Source organism: Bos taurus, chromosome 11 (assembly GCF_002263795.3).
Source record: "Bos taurus isolate L1 Dominette 01449 registration number 42190680 breed Hereford chromosome 11, ARS-UCD2.0, whole genome shotgun sequence".
NCBI lineage: Eukaryota > Metazoa > Chordata > Mammalia > Artiodactyla > Bovidae > Bos > Bos taurus.
In genome coordinates this window covers 33950897-33974059 of record NC_037338.1, presented here as the reverse complement: position 1 = coordinate 33974059, position 23163 = coordinate 33950897, and positions in this window count along the sequence as shown.

Genomic DNA, 23163 nt, shown 5'->3' with positions numbered 1-23163 from the left:
GTTGAGCATCTTTCATGTGCTTTTCAGCCATATGTATGTTTTCTTTGGAAAAATGTCTATTTAGAACTCCTGCCTACTTTTTGATTGAGTTTGTGTTTGATATAGAGCCACAGTTTGTATATTTTGGAGATTAATCCCTTCTTGGTTGCATCATTTGCAAATATTTTCTCCCTTTCTGTGGGTTGTCTTTTTGTTTGATTGATGGTTTTCTTTGCTATCCAAGAACTTTTACTTTTAATTAGGTCCCATTTGTTTATTTTGTGTATATTTTCATTACTCTGGGAGGTGGATCTAAAAAGATATTGCTGCAATTTATGTCAAAGAGTGTTCTGCCTATGTTTTCCTCTAGGAGTTTTATAGTATCTGGCTTTACACTTAGGTCTTTAATCTATTTTGAGTTCATTCATAATAATTCTTGAGGTAATTACTCTGTATTTCTTTTAAAAATGTACTTTATCTAGTGACTCATGCAGTGGATAACCTAAATGTACATTATTAGAAGAAACATTGAATAACAGGTTAGCCATACAATAAAATAGTATTCTGTTGGTGAAATTGGTGACAGAAATTTAGTTCTATTGACAAAGAAATATTTATACTATATTTAATTAAAATAAATTGGAGAATAATATTTTAATGCAGATTTAAAGCTAAGAATATATTAGTTTAAGTCATATTATCTGAGAGAAGTAGATGAAAATATTTATAATAGTTTTGAAATGCTATACTGTGTGTGTACCTATAAACAGAAATACTTGAAATATTGGAATATGTGTCAAGGTTTTATTACCTAGTCTTCTATTTGTTGATTGATTTTTTTCTCTATGTGTTTCTATGTGTGTATACATGTTTGGTGAGGTATGTTTATAGTAAGCACCTATAAATTTATCAAAAGGGATAAAACAAACAGTGAAGCCATTTTTGTTATGTAATTAAAAAAAGAATTGTGTCTAGTGAAATCATGCTTTAGATAACCATGATCAAGCTTATACTTTATTGTAGATTTAAATCTATCATTTCATTCAGCCTTAGTAATAATGGCTAAAATAAATTTTAATCTCAATGAGAAATTTTGATTCAGAGTTGTACTGTTCTTTCTACTTTTATCTCTTCTATTCAGACAATTTTTATCTGTAATATTATAAACCTCAGAGGTTCAGATGGTACAGGTTAATTTTCAATAGCACAGCTGAATATTTTGGGGCTCATCCAAGCTCATCCTTTGGAGACTCATTGAGCACTGGTGTGTGTTGACCTTGTGGTTTGATTTTCTTCCTTCTCAGCAGCATTCAAAGATGGACCCATGCAGGTAGAATACCAAGTAACAGCTTCTACCTAAGTTTTTGGTTTTTACATTGCATTTTGTATGCTTACTTTGTTTTTAAATAATGTCATTTTATTATAAATATCACACAAAAACAAGGAATATGTTTAGAAGATGAATTTGGATAATACAGAAAGTTATAAAGAAAATAAAAATTATCCATAACCTTGACACTAGATGTAACTGTTGTAAATAATTTTATTTCTCTAAAATAACATAGCTTTAATTTTTGCTTTTAATCTGTGTTATTTACTGCTTTGTGAAATGTTTAACCATGCTGCTAAATAAGTATCAAATTCAGAGTTTTTAAGAACTACTGGCATACTATTTAATTAACCAATTTTCTCTTGTTAGGAAATTACATTGTTGTTATTATTCTATTATTACAAATATCTTTCTGAAGAATGACTTATATGTGACTCGTCAAGAAGTTTTAGGTTTTATAATTATTTTAAAGTTTAAATATTTAGAACTAGGATTTTGGGGCCAAATTTTATGAATATTTTAAAAGCTATTGCAAAATAATAATAACAACCTACCCGTCTAGGAAATGACATTTTCTTCTTTACACTGGTTAATTCCGTTTCTTAGGAAATGTTGGAAAGTACTTTCAGGTGGCTGTGTGTGTGCGTTTATGGGATTATCATGAAATTTTCATTTGCTTTATCTCAATCTTTGACACACAAAGAATAAAACTGTCAGTATAGTCTTACCAATGATAATCCAATTCATTTCTCTCTACTTGACTGAATATAAGAATGCTTTATATTGTAGTAGTTCTGCTTGTGCCTTACTTCCCCAACAAATACTATCTGTAATCAGTTATATATTCTCTAGATATTAAATACATTGTAAGCTGGAACCACAAGGTGGTGCATGGATTGCTCAGCTAAAATGGATTTCAGTGAGGAGGATTCTGGGAGTTGGTAGGACATGTGGCATCCCCTTTTGACCTTTCCCACATTCTTCCCAGATAATGGTGGCTTGTTAGTCCTGTGTTCCTTACTAGACCCTCCTGTCATAAAATAACTCACACAAATGGTTACCACGAGGCCTGGCCAGATTCATTTTTTCTTTCCCATTTTATATCAGGGAAAATATCATCAAGAAAGAGAAAAAAAGGAAATATAAATCACTGCTTGATTTTTTTAAGCATTATTTGTATCCTTTTATTTCTAAACTAATCTAGTAAATGTATTGATAGCAATAATTAGTATCAGGTTTCTAAGAAATACATATTTATTTGTTTTCCCATAAGTGAACTTAGTTTCCACTTAAACATCATTATAAAGGGCAATACAAGTTGATCTCGATCAAGCTATGATTTCCCTTTACTTTTCCAATGATGTATTTAATCTCAGGGGCTAATATGGTTTCAAAGAATAATGGAGAGAGGAGTAAGGACAGAGATGTTTGGTTCTCCATGTTGTCACCTCTCCTTGATGAAGATAGCTATGATATCTGCATTTCCATCTGGATTTCACTTATTAGTCTATAATGGCTATTCTTTTCTCTTGACCACAAGAACTCAGGTTTCTCAGTGTCTCTACCCTGTCATTTCTAATCTGGACAACACTGGAGAGCTCTCAGATCCTTTTGTCTAGGCATCCACATAGTTTACACACATTACTTCTCTTCTCATCCATGAAGGGAGCCTGAGGGGAAATGGCCATTTCCAATTTTATTCTCTTCCCTTTTATCCAGTTTGGAGGAAAATTTATTTTCTTCCCCTTTTCTCCAGTTTGGGCTTCCTTAATAACTCAGTTGTTAAAGAATCTGCCTGCAATGCAGGAAACCCTGGTTCGATTCCTGAGTCAGGAAGATTTGCTGGAGAAGGGATAAGCTACCCACTCCAGTATTCTTGGGCTTCCCTTGTGGCTCAGCTGGTAAAGAATCCCCCTGCAATGTGGGAGACCTGGATTTGATCCCTGGGTTGGGAAGATCCCCTGGAGAAGGAAACAGCTACCCACTCCAGTATTCTGGCCTGGAGAATTCCATGGACTGATATTCCATGGGATTGCAAAAAGCTGGACACGACTGAGGGGCTTTCACTTTCTCTAGTTCAGGGGAAATTTGCCAACCTCTAGAGCAGCAAAATCTAGCTCTGGATATTTTTCAACTCTTTTGTCTTAGGTCTACTCCACAGTTTTTGAACTGTGTAATTTTTGAAACAGTTTTTGAGGTTAAGTAATTGGATTCTTTTAATCTCTATGCTTTGCTTTGTCATCTCTTCTTCTGGAGAATCTGATTGTTACTTAAATGATGGTGGAGAGAAGGGCAGAAGAAATTGCTCATAGAAATTCTGAATAGAAAAATACTAACATACAGTAAAAATGATTTTTTTTTCATTCTACATAATTTTTGTCAACATCCCTTTCATCTCTATTTCTCAGTGAGCTCAATTCTCAGCATGAAGCTTTTGGGCAACATTTCAGTTACCTCATATCTGAAAAGGAGATAATTTCAGAAATTAACTGATCAGCTCATGATAAACATTAAATAAGATGATGCTTAAAATTAGAATTTCAAGTTTCAAGCACAGAAGTAAATTTATTAATGTCAGCTACTATTATTAGCTAATATTTTGGAAGCTATTTCCCATCTCAATTCTTTATAATTTTTTGGATACTTAATCTTGCTAATTACTTCAAGGGTTCAATAATGCTAGTTGGATGGACAGATGAATGAATGAATGAATTACCATTATATATTAATATTATCATTAAGCTCTACTAATTTAATATCCAAGATATTTTACAATTTCTTTTTTAAATATTTAAAGCCTTATACTTGTGAATCATCATTTACTCACAAATCTGCCATTTGGCATAGGAGAAAATTGTAATTGAGTCCATTTTGCCTGTGGTAAAACTTAGCAGATGCAAGCTCAATCCCTCTATCATGAAGACTCCCTGGTGGAGGAGATGGCAACCCACTCCAGTATTCTTGCCTGAGAAATCCCATGAATAGAGAAGCCTGGCAGGCTGCAGTCCATGGGGTCGCAAAGAGCTGGACACAACTGAGAAACTGAGCACACACGTGCAAAACTCATACGTCTTCTTTTCTGAAGGACAATTAATGATGAATAGGACAATGTTACATGCCAAAGAGTCTGTTCTAAAAAGCTTAAGGAAGAATCTTTAAATCTGAAAATAATTCTCAGGCAACATTTCAAAGTGAAAAACCATTCACTTTGACACTGCAGACCTGACTTTTGCAGCCCTTAAAATGATTCAACAACTGATATTTGGCCTAGATATCTTTGTATGATTTGTTTTTAAGAGTGCCATGGATAAGAATATTTACTATGAAAAAGAGGAATCCTCAGGTAATTATGTCTATTTAACTTTTATAGAAAAATTTGTTATGGCATTGTACTTATTTTAATATATTTACTTGTTTTCTATCCCTGCCTTATCAAATAATTTCTGGAGCCTATTATACAGAGTGAAGTAAGCCAGAAAGAAAAACACCAATACAGTATACTAACGCATATATATGGAATTTAGAAAGATGGTAACAATAACCCTGTATACAAGACAGCAAAAGAGACACTGATGTATAGAACAGTCTTGTGGACTCTGTGGGAGAGGGAGAGGGTGGGATGATTTGGGAGAATGGCATTGAAATATGTATAATATCATATATGAAATGAGCCACCAGTCCAGGTTCGATGCATGATACTGGATGTTTGGGGCTGGTGCACTGGGACGACCCAGAGGGATGGTATGGGGAGGGAGGAGGGAGGAGGGTTCAGGATGGGGAACACATGAATACCTGTGGCAGATTCATTTTGATATATTGCAAAACCAATACAATATTGTAAAGTTAAAAAAATTAAAATAAAAAATAAAAATAAAAACAACTCCTTCAAAATAATATATGAGGATAAATGTAGCATGATTGAAATATCTGATACAAAGTAGGGAAAAAGAAGCAGTAGATTGAGTACTAATTCTACTATCAAACGGCTGTTTAAATGTTTGAAAATCATCACTTTAGCTAACAGAACCTCTGTTTTTATATTTTTAAATGACTGAACTAGTTAGTATAATCTTAATTCCAGCTAATAGAAAAGATCACTGAAATTAGATTAAACAAATGTAGGGAATTTAGTTGTTCAGATCAGTCGCTCAGTCGTGTCCGACTCTTTGCGACCCTGTGAATCGCAGCACACCAGGCCTCCCTGTCCATCATCAACTCCCGGAGTTCATTCAGACTCATGTCCATCGAGTCAGCAATGCCATCCAACCATCTCATCCTCTGTCGTCCCCTTCTCCTCCTGCCCCCAATCCCTCCCAGCATCAGAGTCTTTTCCAATGAGTCAACTCTTTGCATGAGGTGGCCAAAGTACTGGAGTTTCAGCTTTAGCATCATTCCTTCCAAAGAACACCCAGGACTGATCTCCTTCAGAATGGACTGGTTGGATCTCCTTGCAGTCCAAGGACTCTCAAGAGTCTTCTCCAACACCAAAATTCCAAAGCATCAATTCTTTGGTGCTCAGCCTTCTTCACAGTCCAACTCTCACATCCATACATGACCACAGGAAAAACCATAGCCTTGACTAGACGGACCTTTGTTCGCAAAGTAATGTCTCTGCTTTTGAATATGCTATCTAGGTTGGTCATAACTTTAGTTGTTCACATACCTGTAAATTTCACATTTGGCATAGAGCTTCAGATGAGGCTTTTTTTAAACAGTTAAACAATGGCATGTAGCAGTAGTTTTTTTGCCTCTTTTATGAAATTAAGGGTAAAACTGATACCCTTGCCTCCAGTGAAGTGGTTTTATCTGTTTGGGTGTCCTCATAGACTCATAGTGGCAAAATACATTTTAGACACTCATCTTCTCATACTGTATTCTTAGAATAGACATTTTTTTTTCCTCTGGAATCTAAACAGTTTCTTTGGACTCAAACAGTAATTCTAATCATATTTTTGTAGTAATCTTTTTTGCCTACCTGTGGTGGATTAAAGAAGATCACAAGTACTTTGAAAGCAAGTTCAAGGAGTTGGTGATGGACAGGGAAGCCTGACATGCTGCAGAGTATGCGGGCACCAAAGAGTTGGACATGACTGAGTGACTGAACTGAACTGAACAAATAAGTATTTTGACATTGCTTCCACTGAAAAATGAGATTTATGTCCTTGTTCCTTAAATCGGCAGTAGAATCTCTGTGGCTCCTTTGACTAATAGAATTGTACAAGTGAAACTGACCCAAGTTCTGGTACCAGTCAAGAAAATACCGGCAGTTGCCATTTCTTACGACTTGTAATACTCATTCTTAGATCCAGCTGCCATACTATAAGTAAGCCCAACTAGCAAAGGTCCACATGAAGAGGACTTGAGGGCTGCTGACAGCCTTGACTGAGCTACCAGACAATGCCCAACAACAACTTTGCCATAAAATTGGGAAATTATTTTGGAAGTGGATCCTTCAGCCTTAATTGATATGTGCCAGCTACTGTTGTATGGAACAATTAAAGCCATCCATTATGAACTTTACCTACTTGCAGATCTGTGACCAAAATAAATTATTGTGTTTCTCTAAACACCAGTGGGTTTTGGACAAGTTTGTGTTATGGCAATTCACTAGAACATCACTCTGTCAATAACATAAACTTCAATTTTTTTCCTAATTATATATGTTTCCTCCTGGTATATGATGCAATAACTTCCCTGAGTGGTGTTAGAATAGCATTTTCATTGTCAACTTCAACATTTATTGATATAATGTTTGATAATATTAGCTTATTTTATTTTCAATGGAAGAGACCAAGAGATTTATTTTTATGTTCACTATGTTTGCTTCAAAATGACTTTGTTGTACTTTGTACTTGCATCTATTGTTCAAATGTATAGACTAAAACATAAGAATTGAATGATTTTTACACAGCATGTAATTCAGATTGCCTCTATAATATGTGGGATCCTGGACAAAACTTTCTGTGGCAGTCTTATCTACATAAACAGTTTGAGCATCTAAACTAATGTCTTCAGCACCATACTGTTGACACAATCTTGCATGATATTGTGAAGAGATATTTTGCTGCTGAGGTTAAACTGGCTACAAGGCCCTAGGACAATATCAAAGGCATGAGTCTTCAAGTTTCCAGGAGTATTTGACCAATTCACACATGAGGGAAGGATTGAGGAGCTCTCCAAGGCCCACATGGACCCCAGGTGACATCTGGGAAATACTATCCAGATGACACCAACAGCCTATTCTATCCCAGACAACAGAGGCGAGCTCAGAAAATTTCAAGGAAGATATTCTAAATTATGGACTCCTAGGGGCATAGGACCTCAAGCAGAGGCCCCACTAGCCCATGTCTCAGAGCAGAACATATATTCTTCCTTTGAAAGACTGTGTGGAAGTATGGATTCTGTCGCTTTTTTTCATTTTATATAGCTTTCTATTCTGTCAAGTCATTGAAGAATTACCTGGTCTTGGTAGTGTCATGTCTTGTAAATCCTGATTGATCTGTCATTTTAAAAAATACTTAAGGGAAATTATTTTATTCACCTATGTAAAATATGGTCTTTTGAATGTATTCACTTTACTTAAAATAAAATAACATATATACAAAAGTATTAGATAAGCAACCATAAAAAATGATCTGAAACCTTCTGTAATATTACGTTATTACAACACATAACAATAATGATTGTTATTTTGCAACAAACCAATATTCCACCCAAGAACATGCAGGAACAGATGTATATTAACCTTGCCTGGCATCAACTGAGCCTGGAACTACAGAATGGCGCAGTGTCCCTGTTTATGCAAGTTGGAAGAGAGATGTATGTTCAAACCTAAGATTAAAAAAATCATTAGAGAGCCATAAACTTCTAACCATTGACCATGCATATACAAGCCATTTAAAAGTGTGAGCAGAGATAGCAAAGCATATTTATTTCAAGGATTATGTTAACATGAGTAAACTTTCTGGTACAATTAGTGCATTTATATTATTCAAATAGTTAATATTGGTAACTGGCATATATGGAGGACCATGTCTATTAACATTAAAAATTACTAACATATATATATTTAAAAATTCAAGCTAAACAACTGTGTATTGTCCTGTACCCTTTACAATTTTCAGAATTTAATCTGAATTATGCTGCAAAGTATAATATCAGATACTATCAGACTCTAAAAAGACTGTTAATCCCCTTGATATGTTGAAGGGCATTAGCTTGAAAAATCTGCTACTTGTCCTAATCTTTCCACTTGAAGTTCTTGAACAGGGAACACAGACATCTCTACAAAACATCTTTCAGAGAGAAAATTCAACAAACCATAAAAATAGTCTAAGGTCAGGAGTTCTCATTTCTTTTCTAAGTTTCATTACAAACATTGATAAAAATGATTCAATCCCGGAAGTATTTGTGCCTGAGCAAAATGTTGAATTCAGTAGCATTTTGGTTGTGATTTACAACAGCTAATAGGAATTATACTATTTAGATATTTAAGAGGCTTTTCTCATTTTCTACAACAGGTTCAATCATAAATGGCTTAATCAGCCAGAAGACATTACTGAATAAATTGCATTAACTGCATAATGATAGGAAAAAGAGGGCAATATGGAAACAAACTAAACTGCTATTTGAAAGGAACTAAGGTCATTCCCTTTAATTTCTTCGTTGATTTGTTGAAATTGTTGATGCAACCTCAATCGGGTTTTTTGTTCTGTTTACCAGTTTCTCTTTACTTTAGGAAATATATGTATATACTTTTTAAAGACAGATATAAAGGTTACACATATGTTAGAACAGGGATTCCAAACAACTATGTGAGCCTAGAATTTCAGTTCAGTTCAGTTCAGTTGCTCAGTTATATCTGACTCTTTGTGATCCTATGAACTGCACCATGCCAGGGTTCCATGTCCATCAATAATTCCCGGAGCCTACTAAAATTCATGTCCATTGCATCAGTGATGCCATCCAACCATCTCATCCTCTGTCATCCCCTTCTCCTCTCACCTTCATCTTTCCAATCCTTTGGCCACCTGATGTGAAGAACCAACTCACTGGGTCTGAGTTGGTTCTTCACATCAGGTGGCCAAAGGATTGGAGTTTCAGTTTCAGCATTAGTCCTTCCAATGAATATTCAGAACTGATTCCCTTTAGGATGAACGGGCTGGATCTCCTTTCTGTCCAAAGGACTCTCAAGAGTCTTCTCCAACACCACAGTTCAAAAGCATCAATTCTTCAGCACTCAGCTTTCTTCACAGCCCAACTCTCACATTCATACATGACCACTGGAAAAACCATAGCCTTGACCAGATGGACCTTTGTTGGCAAAGTAATGTCTCTGCTTTTTAAATTGCACTCATCTCACATGCTAGTAAAGTAATGCTCAAAATTCTCAAAGCCAAGCTTCAGCAATACGTAAACCGTGAACTTTCAGAAGTTCAAGCTGGATTTAGAAAAGGCAGAGGAACCAGAGATCAAATTGCCAACATCTGCTGGATCATCAAAAAAGCAAGAGAGTTCCAGAAAAACATCTATTTCTACTTTATTGACTATGCCAAAGCCTTTGACTGTGTGGATCACAATAAACTGTGGAAAATTCTGAAAGACAGGGGAATACCAGACCACCTGACCTGCCTCTTGAGAAACCTATATGCAGGTCAGGAAGCAACAGTTAGAACTGGACATGGAACAACAGACTGGTTCCAAATAGAAAAAGGAGTACGTCAAGGCTGTATATTGTCACCCTGCTTATTTAACTTCTATGCAGAGTACATCATGAGAAATGCTGGGCTGGAAGAAGCACAAGCTGGAATCAAAATGGCCAGGAGAAATATCAATAACCTCAGATATGCAGATGACACCACCCTTATGGCAGAAAGTGAAGAGGAACAAAAAAGCCTCTTGATGAAAGTGAAAGTGGAGAGTGAAAAAGTTGGCTTAAAGCTCAACATTCAAAAAACGAAGATCATGGCATCTGGTCCCATCACTTCATGGGAAATAGATGGGGAAACAGTGGAAACAGTGTCAGACTTCATTTTTTCGGGCTCCAAAATCACTGCAGATGGTAACTGCAGCCATGAAATTAAAACACACTTACTCCTTGGAAGAAAAGTTATGACCAACCTAAACAGCATATTGAAAAGCAGAGACATTACTTGGCCAACAAAGGTCCATCTGGTCAAGGCTATGGTTTTCCAGTGGTCATGTATGCATGTGAGAGTTGGACTCTGAAGAAAGCTGAGCACTGAAGAATTGATGCTTTTGAACTGTGGTGTTGGAGAAGACTCTTGAGAGTCCCTTGGATGCAAAGAGATCCAACCAGTCCATTCTAAAGGAGATCAGTCCTGGGTGTTCTTTGGAAGGAATGATGCTAAAGCTGAAACTCCAGTACTTTGGCCACCTCATGCAAAGAGTTGACTCATTGGAAAAGACTCTGATGCTGGGAGGGATTGTGGACAGGAGGAAAAGGGGATGACAGAGGATGAGATGGCTGGATGGCATCACTGACTCGATGGACGTGAGTTTGAGTGAGCTCTGGGAGTTGGTGATGGACAGGGAGGCCTGGAGTGCTGTGATTTATGGGGTTGCAAGGAGTTGGACACGACTGAGTGACTAAACTGAATTGAACTAGGTTGGTCATAGCTTTTCTTCCAAGAAATAAACATCTTTTGATTTCATGGCTGAAGTCACCATCTGCAGTGATTTTGGAGCTCCCAAAATAAGGTCTCTTACTGTTTCAACTGTTTCCCCTTCTATTTGCTATGAAGTGATAGGCCTGGATGCCATAATCTTAGTTTTCTGATTATTGAGTTTTAAGTCAACATTTTCACTCTCCTCTTTCACTTTCATCAAAGACTCTTTAGTTCTTCTTCACTTTCTGCCATAAGGGTGGTGTCATCTGCATATCCGACGATGCTGATATTTCTACTGGCAATCTTGATTCCAGCTTGTGCTTCATCTAGCCCAACATTTCACAGGATGTACTCTGCATATAAATTAAATAAGCAGGGTGACAATATACAGCCTTGACATACTCCTTTCTCGATTTGAAACCTGTCTGTTGTACCATGTCCAGTTCTAACTGTTGCTTCTTGACCTGCATACAGATTTCTCAGGAGGCAAGTCAGGTGGTCTTGTATTCCCATCACTTGAAGAATTTTCCACAGTTAATTGTGATCCACACAGACTATGCCACAAGGCTTTGGCATAGTCAATACAGCAGAAGTAGATGTTTTACTGGAACTCTCTTGCTTTTTTAATGATCCAACGGATGTTGACAATTTGATCTCTGGTTCCTCTGCCTTTTTGAAATCCACTTGAACATCTGGAAGTTCACAGTTCTTGTACTGTTGAAGCCTGGCTTAGAGAAGTTTGAGCATTACTTTGCTAGTGTGTGAGATGAGTGCAATTGTGTGGTAGTTTGAACATTCTTTGTCATTGCTTTTCTTTGGGATTGGAATGAAAACTGATATTTTCCAGTCCTGTGGCCACTGCTGAGTTTTCCAGATTTGCTGGCATATTGAGTGCAGCACTTTTACAGCCTCATCTTTCAGGATTTGAAATAGCTCAACTGGAATTCCACCACCTCCACTAGTTTTGTTCATAGTGATGCTTCCTAAGGCCCACTTGACTTCACATTCCAGGATGTCTGGCTCTAGGTGAGTGATCATACCATCACGATTATCTGGGTTGTGAAGATTTTTTTTGTATAGTTCTGTGTATTCTTGCCACATCTTCTTAATGTCTTCCTCTTACTATTAGGTCCATACCATTTCTGTCCTTTATTGAGCCCATCTTTTCATGAAATGTTCCCTTGGTATCCCTAATTTTCCTGAATAGATCTCTAGTCTTTCTCATTCTATTGTTTTTCTCTATTTCTTTGCATTGATCACTGAGGAAGGCTTTCTTATCTCTCCTTGCTCTTCTTAAGAAATTTGCACTCAAATGGGTTTATCTTTCCTTTTCTCCTTTGCTTTTGTTTCTCTTCTTTTCACAGATATGAATGCCTCCTCAGACAACCATTTTGCCTTTTGCATTTCTTTTTCTTGGGGATGGTCTTGATCCCTGCCTCATGTACAATGTTCCAACCCTTGTCCACAGTTCTTCTGGCACTCTGTCTATCAGATCTAAATCTTGAATCTATTTCTCACTTCCTCTGTATAATCGTAAGGGATTTGATTTAGGTCATACCTGAATGGTCTAGTAGTTTTCCCTACTTTCTTCAATTTAATTCTGAATTTGGCTTTTAAGTCTGAACTCAGCAATAAGAAGTTCATAATCTGAGCCACAGTCAGCTCCCTGTCTTGTTTTTATGACTTTTTAGAACTTCTCCTTCTTTGCCTGGAAAGAATATAATCAAAAGCTTCAAGATGGCAGAGGAATAGGACAGGAAGACCACTTTTTCCACCACAAATTCATCAAAAGATCATTTGAATGCTGAGAAACTTCCACAAAACAACTTCTGAACACTGGCAGAGAATACCAGGCACCCAGAAAGGTAGCCAGTTCTCTTCGAAAGGAGGTAGGACAAAATATACAAGACAAAAAGAGAGAAAAGAGTTAGGGATGGAGACCTGTCCTGGGGAGGGAGTCCAGAAGGAGAAGAAGTTTTCACATAGTAGGAAACCCTCTCACAGTTGAGTCTGTGGGGAGTTTTGGAATCTCAGAAGGCAACATATCATAACCAGAAGAAAACAAAACAAAACAAAAGACCTACTGAATACATTCTTATCACAACTGTGGAAAAGAAAAGTTTCCCGAGAAAGGCTCTAACCTAACAAACTAAAGCGCAGCCTGGCCTGCTCACAGAACAAAGGACTGAGTGAATACCAAAAGGAAGCTAGCGACTGTGTACTGTCCCCTCCCCACCTGGAGGCATAGAGGCAGGCTTGAGATGCAAGAGCCAGAAGGCAAGGGGCTGCTATAGTCTCAGCCCCAGAGATGGCATCTTCCACCAACCTGTGAGCTTAGAACTTAGGTCAGGTTAAAACTTCAATATAAGGGACCAAAAAACAAATACAGTATATAGTAAGCATAACATTATTTTCTTTAACACCAGTCATGAACAGGATGATGCCATATTATGGAGAAAGTGAAAAGTAACCAGTTGATAAATATCAATGAAATAAAAGAAGTAACAATCTGCAAGGATAGTTAAGAGTAGACAGAAGAAACATCATCATTCATTTGAAATAGTTTTTGCAGGGAGTAACAGTGGAAAAGTGGCTATAAAGATTCATTTGTGTTTCCAATTTTTAAGCAAAAAAAAGAACATAGAAATCACTTGTTCAAATATTTATTCTTATAAATATGTCTGCAATCCTAAAATGACTTATTCAAAATCACATGGCTTATTTCTAGTAGTGCCAAGCCCATATTCCCAGGTCTTGTGGCTTTTGATGGAACAAGCGTTCTTTGCACCTCACTTTGCTTCTTCTAAAATGAATACCCTAAACCTGAATTATTCCTTTCCTCTCTGAAGTTATTTTAACATTTGTTATTTGATGCTTACAGGTAAAATCATGACCCTCATTTCCCTTAGCTTATTTCTCTAACATTATCTTGCATTACTGTCCCTTTCCACTTTCTGCTTCATCCAAGCTAAATTCTCTTTGGTTTTTCATACTCATAATATAATTTCTCTTCTCTCTTATCTCCAGAAAAAGGCCTTTGTAAATGTTTCCTCTGCTTGGGATACCATTTTCCTTCCTTTTGTTCCATTATCCTCTTAGATTTTACTGTTCCTTTTGATATCATAAAGGAGTAGAATGCTTTTCAGTTCAAAATGCTTTGTCTTCTGGGGTTATAAAATTCTGGAGTGTGCTCTGCATCTCTTTGCTTGAGAGATTTGGTAGTTGTTGTCATAGACTTACTTTTTCTCTTTACCTTTCTCAAAATATTACTAATGGGAAATCCCTCTAAGAAAATTTAGATCACAATATAAATCAGTAAACAAGATGATTACAGATTGTGATGTGTACCATGAATATAATAAAGAAGATAGCAAGCTAGAAGAAGCTATGAAGCCACTTTGTATGCATAATCAAGGAAAGTATTACTGAGGGGATAATAGTCAGCTGAGAGCTGACTTCTGAAGAGGATCCAGCTGTGGAAAGGGCTAAAGGAAGAACACTGCAGACAAAGAAGCAACACATGCACATGTTCCAAGGAGTAAAAGGAATGGCTACATGTAAAACACCAAAGCCCAGTGAGGCTATAGGACACTGTATGGGAGAGTTAGAAGATAGGTTTGGTAAGGTAGCTAGATATCAAATCACATAGATCATTGTAGGCAGGATAAAGAGTTACCCTTTTGTTGTAATCACCAAAAGATGTTAGCATCATATTTTAAACTGCAGAGGACCATCTGTCTTACATTATTTCCTTATTCCAAGAATAGTTCGGATAGGAGTTTAACATTAGTGGACTTAGATGGAGAGAGTAACAGTAAACTCTGCAATACATATCAAGAAATTATTATGATAATTCAGTCTGAAAAAAAATTTTAAAGGTAACTACAAAATCATAAAACTTTGAGATGGGAGAGAATTAGAAAGGGAGATATAAATTTAATATATAATGTCGTTTTTTACTTCTAGTAACATTTTTATATTTCTTTACATATGAGTACATATCCATACATATGTATCTCTGTGTATATAATAATTGTACCATTCATGTAACTTTATCTATATGAGTAAAGCAATATAAATATGTTTTTACTTCCTAATTGTTTTCTTATTAACATAAAAAATGACATCAGGCGATTCCCAGTTATAAATTTACACAGCCTATATTCTTTCAACTGTTCATTCAAAATATATGACATGTTAGAAGTACTCAATGTAATCATTTTGTGTGGCAGAGGAAATCATTTTAGAATAGAAATTGAATGTGGATAAAACATCTATCTAAATCAGTCAAATAAACATATAGATGGAAGTATTCAGGAAACTCAGGGGAGCATTAAATATTCCTAGTTGTAACTTTACTTTCATAGCCAGAAACTGGTTTTCTATCCATAACCTTATTTCCTGAAACTAAGTATTTTTTTGTCGCTAGCTAATCAGAATGTCAAAGTCAAAATGTCAGTTGCTCAGATATGTCCAATTCTTTGTAACCCATGAACTATAGCTCACCAGGCTCCTCTCCATGGAATTCTCCAGACAAGAATACTGGAGTAGGTAGTCATACCCTTCTCAAGGGATCTTCCTGACCCAAAGATCGAACCCCTGTCTCCCGCATAGCAGGAAGATTCTTTACTATCTGAGCCATCAGGGAAGCCCCAATCAGAGTACAGGAGAGCATTAAATGATCATGGTAATTTCAATCATAACAGGTAATAGTCATTGAAATGCTCATAAGACCATATGTTGTAAAGAAGACAATCATACCTAATTGTCTTCACTTTTGATTGTCTCCTTGCATTATTTATGTACTGGTTTTGGAGAACAGTTTGTTAATACAAAACTATGGAAGGAAAAATGCAGTTTCTTCTTAGAGAAATATCAGGGTCAGTGGTGTTATTAAGCCACAATGGAGCAAGCCACAAGTTTTGTTTTGATATTCACTTTAGATATTTAGGAAGCAAAGGGCCCATTTACAAAGATATAGAGGTAAAATAGGAGTTTTGTATATGTACTGATATAACTACCAAAAAAATAAATAAAAGACAACCTTCCATTGCGTCATTTTGTTTTGTCTCAAGGTATGTTTTCTTTAGGAATCCTTTGCTAATTTAAATCACTTAAGTTCAGTTCAAGTCAAATCAACAGCAATCAGTGTAGCACTCTGTTCTGCTTTGTGAATCTATGTAAAACTTAGACTACATCGTTATAACAAAATTTATCTCATAAATGTTTGTTTTCCTATTTTTTAGTGTTATAAGGTTGCAAGTAAGGAGACTCTGGTTGGATTCCTGGGTCTGGAAGACCTACTGGAGAAGGGATAGACTACCCACTCCACTATTCTTGGTCTTCCCTGGTGGCTCAGCTAGTAAAGAATCTGCCTGCAATGCGGGAGACCTGGGTTCGATCCCTGGGTTGGGAAGATCCCCTGGAGAAGGGTAAAGCTAACCACTCCAATACTCGGGCTTCGAGAATTCCACGGACTGTATAGTCCATGGGGTAGCAAAGAGCTGGACTCGACTGAGTGACTTTCTCTTTCACTTTCATCTTGAATCTAAATTGCTCAAGATTAAGGGCTTTTAATCCCCTGTACATCCCACAATGCTTTGCATAGTGAAAAAGCAGAAATTCAATAACTGCTTGTCCATCACCTTGGGGAGGAAACATTATCTCTCTGTTTGATGTAAAAGTTTACCTTCTAATTTCCCCACAGAGAGGCAAAAAAGTGACGTTTTCTGAGTCTCTTTTTATTATCTATTTACAGCACTTCAATTTGTGTACTCCAGGATCTCTTCAATATGTCATTCTATCCTATGTCTTTGTTGAACACACCTGCTAAGCTTTCCCTTCTCCAAAAGTCCTCTTTAAGGGAAAATGGGAGAAAAACACTCTTCATGCTGTATTTTTTTTATTCAAACATTCAAATTTTATAGCTGTATGACAGAGTTTGTTTAAAGTAAAAGATGTTTTCTTTATTCACAGCAAGTTTTTTTTTTTTCCTATTTACAGATACACATATACTTGAATGGAAAGATCTCATGAAAAATGGTATGGGAGACTTTAAAAAGTTACCCATACCCTCAACAAGAGAAGCCTTAAAATACTAAAGTTCAGATTTTACTTTAAATAATTCAAATTCAGCTTTTTGAATTATAACGTCTAATAGTCAGCATGTTTTCATTCAGTCATTTCTTGATGTCTAGTACTATTTTACATACCAATTAGATTTTGAAAGAGCATCATAGAAATGGGCTTCAATCTTGATTAGACCTTCCCATAAAGTGGCCAAAGTATTGGAGTTTCAGTTTCAACATCACTCTTTTCAATGATTATTCAGGGTTGATTTTCTATAGGATGGACTGGTTTGATTTCTCAAGAGTTTTCTGCAGCACCCCAATTCAAAAGCATCAGTTCTTTGGCACTCAGCTTTCTTTATTGACAAACTTTCACATCTGCACATGAGTACAGGAAAAAAGCATAAGTTTGATAATGTGGACCTTTGTTAGAAAAGTGATGTCTCTGCTTTTTAACATGCTATCTAAGTTTGTCACAGTTTTCCCTCTAAGGAGTAAGCATCTTTTAACTTCATGGCTGCAGTCATCATCCTCAGTCATTTTGGACCTCAAGAAAATATATTATGTCATTGCTTCCACTTTTTCCTTCCATTTGCCATGAAGTGATGATGCCAGATGCCATGATCTTAGTTTTTCAAATATTGAGTTTTAAGCCAGCTTTTTCACTCCCCTCCATCACCCTCATCAAGAAGCTCTTTAGTTCATGTTTACTTTCTGCCATTAGAGTGGTATCATATGCATATATGAGGTTGTTGTTATTTCTCTCAGCAGTCTTGACTCCAGCTTGTAATTCATCCAGCCCACCATTTCTCAGGATTTATTCTGCATATAAGTTAAATAAGCAGAATGGCAATGTACAGCCTCGTGTTACTCTTTTCCCAATTTTGAATCAGTCAATGGGTCCAGCTATTGCTTATTGACTCCCATACAAGTTTCTCAGGAGAAAGTTAAGTTGGTCTGATACTCCCATCTCTAAGAATTTTCCACAGTTTATTGTGATCCACACAGTCAAATGTTTTAGCATAGTCAATGAAACAGAATTAGATTTTTTTTTTTTTTTTTTTGTATTCCCTTGCTTTCTCTATAATCCAATGAACGTTGGCGATTTGATGTCTGGTTCCTCTGCCTTTTCTAAATCCAGCTTGTTCAGTTAAAAGTTCTTGATTCACATACTGTTGAAGCCCAGCTTCAAGGATTTTGAGCATTACCTTGCTAGCATATGAAATGTGTGCAATTGTGCAATAGGTTGAACTTTCTTTAGCATCATTCTTCTTTGGGATGGGAATGAAAACTAATCTGATCTTTTCCAGTCCTGTGGCCACTGCTGAGTTTTCCAAATTTGCTGACCTATTGAATGCAGTAGTTTAATAGCACCATCTTTTAGTATTTAAAATAGTTCATCTGGAATTCCATATCCTCCACTATTTTTGTTCTTAGTAATGCTTCCTAAGACCCACTGGACCTCACACTCTGGGATGTACAGCTCTAGGTGAGTGACCACACCACTGTGATTATCCAGGTCATTAAGACCTTTTCTGTATAGTTCTTCTGTATATTCTTGCCTCGTCTTTTTAAGCTCTTCTGTTACTGTTAGGTCCTTACCATTCCTTTTTTTAAAAAATGTTTTCGATTCTGGGAGCAGCCAGCAAGGCCACCCTGTCTTAAACAGTCTTCTCTATGGATGCCTGCAGCCCAGTCTTCTGCCCCACTGGCTCCTTACCATTTCTGTCCTTTATCATACCCATTCTTGCATGAAGTGTTCCCTTGATATCTCCAATTTTGTTGAAGAGATCTCTAGTATTTCCCATTCTGTTTTTACTTCTATTTTTATTGATTTTTTTTTTTTTTGCATTGTTCATCTAAGAAGGCCTTCTTGTCTCTGTTTGTTATTCTCTGAAATTCTGCATTCACTAGGGTGTATTTTTCCCTTTCTCTCTTGCCTTTTGCTTCTCTTCTTTCCTCAGCTATTTCAAAAGCCTCCAGATAGAGCCACTTTTGCCTCCTTGCATTTCTTTTTCTTTGGGATGTTTTTGGTCACTTTCTGCTGTACCATGCTATGAGCCTCTGTCCATACTTCTTCTGGCACTCTATCAGATCTAATCCTTTGAATCTACTTGTCATTTCCATTGTATAATCATAAGAGTATTGGTTTAGGTTATATCTAAATGGCCTGGTAGTCTTCCTTACTTTCTTCAATTTAAGCCTGCATTTTGCAATAAGGAGCTAATAATCTGAGCCACAGTCAGCTCCAGGTCTTGTTTTGATAACTATATAGAGTTTCTCTATCTTCAGCCACAAAGAATATAATTGATCTGGTTTGGGTATTGACTATCTGGTAATGTCCATGTGTAGAGTCATCTCTTGTATTGTTGGAAGAGCGCATTTATGATGATCAGTGTGTCTTCTTGATAAAACTGTTAGCCTTTGCCCTGCTTCATTTTGTACTATAAGGCCAAACTTGCCTATTATTCTGGGTATCCCTTGACTTCCTACTTTTGCATTCCAATCCCCTGTGATGAAAAGTGTATCTTTTCTTGGTGTTAGTGAGACAGTCAATTCTCTAGGCAGGTTGATAAGATGTCTGGGGGTCCCCAAGGACAGAGGGGTCTGGGGTTCTCAAGGAGGAGATAGGGGTCTGGAATTCTCAAGGAGGAAGGAAGGACACTTTTTTCTCTTTATATTCCATAACCTTAGTCACATACAACGTTTTTATCTTTAAGCCTGGAACTGATGACTACACAACAAACAACTCAGTTTAAACTCTGTACTAAAGATTATATATATCACAATTATATATATATTATTATATATACTATAATTATATATATTACAATCTCCAAACATTCTTTTGATTCATTGTAATAACTAATTTAAAAGTGTATAACTCCCTTGGTAACACTAGGGAAGGGGGCACTCTTTCTGCCCCCTTCTGATGTCTGTGTCAGAAGCTTTCTCTATCTCTTTTATACTTTAATAAAACTTTATTACACAAAAGCCCTGAGTGACCAAGGCTCGTCTCTGGCCCTGGATTGAATTCTTTTCCTCCTGAGGCCAAGAATCCTGGATCTTTCATGGTTCAGCAACAACTTTTCATTAGTTCTAGAAGGTGTTGTAGGTCTTCATAAAGCTGGTCAACTTCAACTTCTTTGACATCAGCGATTGGGGCATAGACTTGTATTACTCTGATGTTGAATGGTTTGCCTTGGAAATAAACCAAGATCATTCTGTAGTTTTTGAGGATGCACCCTAATACTGCATTTCAGACTCTTTTGTTGACTCTGGGATACTCCTTTTCTTCTAAGGGATTCTTGCCTGTTGGTATCATGGTCATATGAATTAAATTTGCCCATTCCCACCCATTTTACTTCACTTATTCCTAAGATGCCGATGTTCAGTCTTGCTATCTCTTGCTTGACCATGTCCAATTTACCTTGATTCCTGGCCCTAACATTCCAAGTTTGCATGAAATATTGTTCTTTACATTATTGGTCTTTATTTTCACTACAGATGTATCCACAACTGATTGTCATTTCCACTTTGGCCCAGTTGGTTTATTCTTTCTAGAGCTATTATTATCTGCCTTCTGTTCTCCCCAGTAGCATACTCTCCCTATATTATCTGCCCTCTGCTCTCCCCATGGTTTATTCTTTCTGAAGCTATTAGTATATGCCCTCTACCTTCACCTTCTGACCTCAGGGACCCATCTTCTGGTGTCATATTTTTTTGCCTTTTCATACTGTTCCTGGAATTCTCCTGGCAAGAAGAACTGAAACTACTGAAGTAGTTTGCCTTTTCCTTCTCCAGGGGACCACCATTTGTCAGAACTCTTCAATATGACCTGTCCATCTTGATTGGCCCTGCATGGCAAGGCTCATGGCTTACTTGAGTTACTCAATCTCCTTGCCCACGACAAAGCTGTGATCTGTGAAGGCTAAAATGATTTTTACATGCCTGAAAGAACTAGGCTTGTACTGTGTGTTTGGTCTCTGTTAATCATATATTCCTTTACAGAAAGATTTCATGGAAAAAAGACCGACAAAATTACCTAGACAGTAAGAATTGGGACAAAACGTCATGAATGAATGCAACTTCTAAAAAATCAAATAGGCCTAATCCAGTTGAGGTTTTAACAGCTTTCCATCTTGGTGGAGGTTTAATTTGTAATCTTTTCACTTCAGTGTCTGTCAAAATTAGCTGTCGATCACAGTGCAACAGTCAGTTTTGCAGAATAGAAATTACTTACTTGACAGTCAGATTCATCTTTCTTTACTCTTTTCTGAGTTCCACTCTAGTGAATGATTCCTCTTTTGCTTAACTTCCATGTCATCCAAGTTGTGATTGAGATTTCCAGTGGGACTGGTTGTGAATAAAGGCAGACAACTGTAGCAGATTACCATCTTAAATAACAATAGAACCCTGGGCTCCCAGATGGGTCTGTGTACTTGTGGTAAAAGAGGAATTAGTTGGAACATAGGAGCCTGCATTTGGATGGGAAGAAAATAATATGTCTTTCTTATTAGGCTAACCCTAGATATCAGGCTCATACATACTAACAAACAACCCATCTACCTACAATGCTGTCCTGCTGTCTTGGGAAGAATCAGCAGTCTCCTTTAAAGTAGAATAATAAGAAAGATCTTACGAGAAAGGAATTTAGGAAAATGCTTTCTCAGAGCAAAAATCTTATAAATTGTTTACAGTTGACTCAGAGAAGAGATATTATAAAAGATTTGTTAAGATAGTAATAATAGTAATAATACTGATGGCTAGCATTTTCTGTACATCAAAAATGTGTTATGTTCTTTATATCCATTACATCAGTGAACTTGGAATCAGCAAACGTGAATTCTAAGTTGAGCTTTTCCTTTTCAATGACATTAGTGTTCTCATTCTCATCCTATAAAATGTAAACAAAACCTACTCTGTAGACTTCACTGTGCTTCAGTGAGGTTCAAATACATACAACATGTAAAAAATACACAGTGAATGTTAAAGCACATCAATAAAAATGAATCATTATTATATTATGTTTCAAGCAGTTAGGTATAAATTCCAGAGAAAAGGAAACTGTATGTCTCAAATACTGTCCTCCAAATAGTCCTTTTTAATACTAACTATAACAAAAACACCATCAGAGTATTCACTCATTATTTCAAGGGTTTCTTCTTCTGCAATGCTCAGTGTCTCTACTGTAGGTAATTAGAGTTCTCTAAAGATCTGCAGGATCTACCTTTGCAGGATAAAGATGTTTTGCCTTTGTCAATCTTTAAGTTAGTATATTATCCCTTATAGAGATTATCATGTGAAGGCCATATTTTGATAGTGGTTTTTTTATTCACAAACGAAAATAGATTAAGGCATGAACATTGTTGTTTTAGGAATTTAGCTGGGTATAAATATCAATAATTATATCTTTGTCTAAGATATTGCACACACATACACATATTCCCTTGGACTTCCCTGGTGGCTCAGACGATAAAGAGTCTGCCTGCGGTGCTGGAGACCAGGTTCAATCCCTGGGTTGGGAAGATCCCCTGGAGAAGGAAACGGCAATCCACTCCAGTATTCTTGCCTGGAGAATTCGATGGACAGAGGATCCTGGCAGGCTATAGTTCATGGGGTCGCAAAGAGTTGGACATGACTGAGCGAATTTCACTTTCACTTACTGTCATTTCTCTAAATAACCTGCTGAAAAAAATTCAGATTTTCCTTATCAATATCTCTTCAGTTCAGTTTGGTCACTTAGTTGTGTGGTCACGCAGCACACCAGGTCTCCCTGTCCATCACCATCTCCCGGAGTTAACTGCTACTGCTGCTAAGTCACTTCAGTCGTGTCCAACTCTGTGCGACCCCATAGATGGCAGTCCACCAGGCTCCCCCGTCCCTGGGATTCTCCAGGCAAGAACACTGGAGTGGGTTGCCATTTCCTTCTCCAATGCATGAAAGGGAAAAGTGAAAGTGAAGTCACTCAGTCGTATCCAACTCTTAGCGACCCCATGGACTGCAGCCTACCAGGCTCCTCCATCCATGGGATTTTCCAGGCAAGAGTACTGGAGTGGGGTGCCATTGCCTTCACTGACAACCAAAAATAAAATTTAGCCTGGAAATTACTTTTCCTTCAAATTAAATGCATCTAATCTAATTATATATTTGTATC